Here is a 5,000-nt window from a genome sequence, read left to right as displayed (position 1 = left end):
TCAATCTGAGGGTCCCGGGTTCGAATCACGGTGACGGCGCCTGGTGGGTAAAGGGTGGAGATTTTTACGATCTCCCAGGTCAACATATGTGCAGACCTGCTAGTGCCTGAACCCCCTTCGTGTGTATATGCAAGCAGAAGATCAAATACGCACGTTAAAGATCCTGTAATCCATGTCAGCGTTCGGTGGGTTATGGAAACAAGAACATACCCAGCATGCACACCCCTGAGAACGGAGTATGGCTGCCTACATGGCGGGGTGAAAACGGTCATACACGTAAAAGTCCACTCGTGTGCATACGAGTGAACGCAGAAGAAGAAGAAGTGTCAGTTGTATGTATGTATGTATGTATGTAGTGCGGCCGGAGGGAGGGAACTGACGGAAAGCCTTGAGCACTGGAGATAAAAGATTTTGTGGAGGCCGACTAGAGGCCGGGGAAGGAGATTTTGTTGCTTCAAAAGGAACAACGGCACTTGCCCTCACCCCCCCCCCCCCCCCGCCCTCCTCCCCCTCCACTCTACCCCCACTCTACCCCCTCCTCCCTGCCTCTTACTTCCACTCCTAGCCCCCTTTCTCTCCTTCCATCCATCTCCCCCCCCCTCTCCACCCCTCCGTCTAGGCTCTTACGTAAGCTCACGCAACTTGTTAATCTAACCGAACAGTGGGTGTAGGCTAGGAGGTCCCCCCCCCCCCCCCCCCCCCCCCCCCCCCCCCCCCGCCCTCTTTCTACTTCTTTAAAAGATGGGGCGCTGTTCCTGATTCAATGGATGGTGTCGAGTTAGTTTGCTTGAAGTGTCTTTCTGGCTGTTTTAGTCCACCTTGTTGGGCGATGGGAGATCTTGTTCTTGTTGTTGTTGTTGTTCTTCTTCTTCTTCTTCTTCTGTTTGTTTTTGTGTTTCTCATTCTTCCTCATTCTTCTTGTTCTTGTTCTTCTTGTTCTTGTTTTACTTCTTCTTCTCCTTCTCCTTCTTCTCTTTCTCGTCATTGCTATCGACGATTCATGTTCAGTCCACTTTGTTGGGCGAACGGTAATCTTGTTGTTGTTGTTGTTGTTGTATTTGTTGTTGTTGTGCTTCTTCGTCTTCTCATTTTTGTTGTTGTTGTTGTTGTTGTTGTTGTTCTTCTTCTTCTTCTTCTTCTTCTTCTGCTCCTCCTCCTCCTCCTCCTTTTCTTCTTCTTCTTCTTCTTCTTCTTCTTCTCCTCCTCCTCCTCCTCCTCCTCCTCCTTATCCTCCTCTCCTTCTCCTCCTCCTCTCTTTCTTCTTCTTCTTCTTCTTCTTCTGCTGCTTCTGCTTCTTCTGCGTTCATGAGCTATAACTTCCAACGGTTCACTCGTATACGCACGAGAGGGTTGGGTTTTATTTTTACGTTCACATGCGTTTTTCAAGTTAATTAACCCGCCTTGTTGGCAGCCGTACTCGCACGTTTATCGGGTGTGTGCATGCTGGGTATGTTTCTGGTGCCCATAATTCACCGAAGGCTGACGTTGACAATGTTTATTGGATCTTTCGCGTGAGCATGTTATTATTCTGTGCATAGTACTGCGTGCACATGAGGAGAGAGTGGGGACGGGAGGGAGGGGCGGAGGCGGAGAGGGTTGGGGGGGAGGGGGAGGGCGGGGGGCGGGGGGGGGGGGGGGGGTCATGCACTGGCAGTTCTCCACATTAGTGAACATTGGAGAACGGAAAAACCCGATCCCATCCCCCCACCCCACCCCCTCCTTTCAACCACACCACTGAGGCACCGTGACCGACCGGGATTCGAAACCAGTATGACGGCTGCAATAGCCGAGTGGTTAAAGCGTTGGACTTTCAATCTGAGAGTCCCCGGTTCGAATCTCGGTGACGGCGCCTAGTGGGTAAAGGGTGGAGATTTTTTTTTTTTTTTTTTTTTTTTTTTTTTTTTTTTTTTCCGATCTCCTAGGTCAACATATGTGCAGACCTGCTAGTGCCTGAATCCCCGTCGTGTGTATACGGCAAGCAAAAGATCAAAAAAATTTTAATAAGCACGTTAAAAAAACAAAAAAACAAACAAACAAAAAACAACCCAAACCTGTAATCCATGTCAGCGTTCGGTGGGTTATGGAAACAAGAACATACCCAGCATGCACACCCCCGAAAGCTGAGTATGGCTGCCTACATGGCAGGGTAAAAAAAAAAGTCATACACGTAAAAGCCCATTCGTGTACATACGAGTGAACGTGGGAGTTGCAGCCCACGAACGCAGAGGAAGAACCCAGAATACTCCAACATTTTTACAAACCACTACTCCGCTACTGCTTAAATCCTAGGTTTCTGCTATTCGCAGCTCTCTTTATTAACGTTTTGTCTATTAATACGCTTTTGTTTTTTCAATTGATTTTTTTTGTGTGTGCTGTTTTTTGTATGTTTGTTTGTATCATGAGTGAAATAGTACTTGTCAATGTGTATATTAAGTGATTGAACGAATGAGCCTACTTCTTGTTTTTTTTGACATCACTCTTTTTTGTATTCATTGGATGTGTGTAGATGGTGAACGTATGTAATGTTTCAATGCCCCCCAGGGGGGTACACGGAATAAACTCCTTGCCTTGCCTTGCCTTGCCTTGCCTTGTCTTGCTATTGCGATCTCCATCACTGACATGTGATTTCCAATTGACGTTGCGATGTGGGCCTTCCTAGCTTCTTGATAGTAGTGAGACTCCTTGACATTAGTTCAGTGTAAAATGAGGGTTCTATTCACAGGGGAGAGCGTGTCTCTTCTTGGATTAGGTTTTTGAATATTTTGCAACAAAACCTAATCCAATTTCACCCCTAATCCAATTTCATCCAATCAAGTCTAATCCAGTCTAGTCCAACCCGATGCAATACAATCCGATACGATACAGTACAATACAATACAATACGATACAATACAGTACAATACAATACAATACAATACGACAGTGCTCATGAGTATTACTGGAAACGTAAGTTTAGACAGCCTGTAGTGTAGACAGCCTGTAGTGTAGATAGCCTGTAGTGTAGATTGCCTGTAGTGGAGACAGCCTGTAGTGGAGACAGCCTGTAGTGTAGATTGCCTGTAGTGTAGACAGCCTGTAGTGTAGACTGCCTGTAGTGTAGACAGCCTGTAGTGTAGACAGCCTGTAGTGTAGACTGCCTGTAGTGTAGACTGCCTGTAGTGTAGACAGCCTGTAGTGTAGATTGCCTGTAGTGGAGACAGCCTGTAGTGTAGATTGCCTGTAGTGTAGACTGCCTGTAGTGTAGACAGCCTGTAGTGTAGATAGCCTGTAGTGTAGATTGCCTGTAGTGGAGACAGCCTGTAGTGGAGACAGCCTGTAGTGTAGACTGCCTGTAGTGTAGACTGCCTGTAGTGGAGACAGCCTGTAGTGTAGATTGCCTGTAGTGTAGATTGCCTGTAGTGGAGACAGCCTGTAGTGGAGACAGCCTGTAGTGTAGACAGCCTGTAGTGTAGATAGCCTGTAGTGGAGACAGCCTGTAGTGTAGACAGCCTGTAGTGTTAGACAGCCTGTAGTGGAGACAGCCTGTATGGAGACAGCCTGTATGTAGATTGCCAGTAGATGGAGACAGCCTGTAGTGGAGACAGCCTGTAGTGTAGACATCCTGTAGTGTAGATAGCCTGTAGTGTCGACTGCCCTGTAGTGGAGAACAGCCGTAGTGTAGATGGCCTGTAGTGAGACAGCCTGTAGTGTAGATTGCCTGTAGTGTAAGACAGCCTGTAGTGAAGACAGCCTGGAGTGTAGACTGCCTGTAGTGTAGATGCCTTATGTAGACTGCCTGTATTGTAGATTTCCCTGTAGTGGAGACAGCCTGTAGTAGTAACTGCCTGTATGTAACTCCTGGTTAGTGGAGACAGCCTGTAGGTGTAGACTGCCTGTAGTGTAGACTGCTGTAGTGTAGACAGCCTGTAGTGTAGACAGCCTGTAGTGTAGATTGCCTGTAGTGTAGACTGCCTGTAGTGGAGACAGCCTGTAGTGTAGATTGCCTGTAGTGTAGACTGCCTGTAGTGGAGACAGCCTGTAGTGGAGACAGCCTGCAGTGTAGATTGCCTGTAGTGTAGATTGCCTGTAGTGTAGACAGCCTGTAGTGTAGACTGCCTGCAGTGTAGACTGCCTGTAGTGGAGACTGCCTGTAGTGGAGACAGCCTGTAGTGGAGACAGCCTGTAGTGTAGACAGCCTGTAGTGGAGACAGCCTGTAGTGTAGATAGCTTGTAGTGTAGACAGCCTGTAGTGTAGACAGCCTGTAGTGTAGATTGCCTGTAGTGTAGTTAGCATGTAGTGTAGATTGCCTGTAGACAGCCACACTCCTTTTTTTTTCTTTTTTTTTTAATTGTTTTTATGTTGTACTGTAGTTCGACAAGAATGATTATGGATTTTTTTTTTTTTTTTTTTTTTTTTTTTTTTTTGTCCCTTGTACACAAGGTTATATTTTTTTTTTTACTTTTCACGACATCAATGTGATTCAACATTCACATAGCAAAACATTTGGTCCATCAATGATCATCGAAAAAAAAAAAGAAGAAGAAAAAAATCATTAATCTGTTGAGATACAAGGGTTTTTTCAATATGATAATACTTATAATAGTAATAATAAGATGAAGAACAATAACAAATAATAAAGAACAAGATAAACAAGATACCAAATGTCACATCATGGCATGTATACATGTTGAAATAGTTTCAAGGAGCACCAGTTGTTGTTTTTTTGTTTTTTGTTGTTGTTTTTATAAAGTGTGTTATTAGAGGATTATTATAATTATGTTATCCATTACCTGTGGCAGCTTACTTCTTTTATCAAAAATTGATGTACAAACATGTCAAATTTTGCAGTACTTTTTTTTTCTTTTTCTTTTTCTTTTTTTTTTCTTTTTCTTTTTTTAACACTTCATCTGTATCACAGTTCGTTACTAAATCAGCTTCTTTTTTTTCTTTTTTTTCTGTTTCTTTTAGGGTGATGACATCAACGCTTCTGTCGCCATTCTCAGCAAAAGGAACAACATCA

The 5,000-nt window shown here is 44.6% G+C and overlaps 1 protein-coding gene across 2 annotated transcripts in view; it reads left to right on the top strand.

The window, feature by feature from the left end:
* The window catches only part of LOC143298236 (glutamate receptor ionotropic, kainate 2-like), a 273,893-nt gene that overhangs the window by 48,652 nt on the left and 220,241 nt on the right, over positions 1 to 5,000 (top strand). For both annotated transcript variants that reach the window (XM_076611042.1, XM_076611041.1), the window contains one exon: positions 4,949 to 5,000. This exon is cut by the window's right edge and continues 640 nt beyond it. The gene's annotated coding sequence lies outside the window, so the exon portion shown is untranslated. The remainder of the gene's footprint in view (positions 1 to 4,948) is intronic.

This window comes from Babylonia areolata, chromosome 23 (assembly GCF_041734735.1).
Source record: "Babylonia areolata isolate BAREFJ2019XMU chromosome 23, ASM4173473v1, whole genome shotgun sequence".
NCBI lineage: Eukaryota > Metazoa > Mollusca > Gastropoda > Neogastropoda > Buccinidae > Babylonia > Babylonia areolata.
Note: the sequence above shows the minus strand (reverse complement) of the source record. Positions and strands in the feature narration are given on the sequence as shown.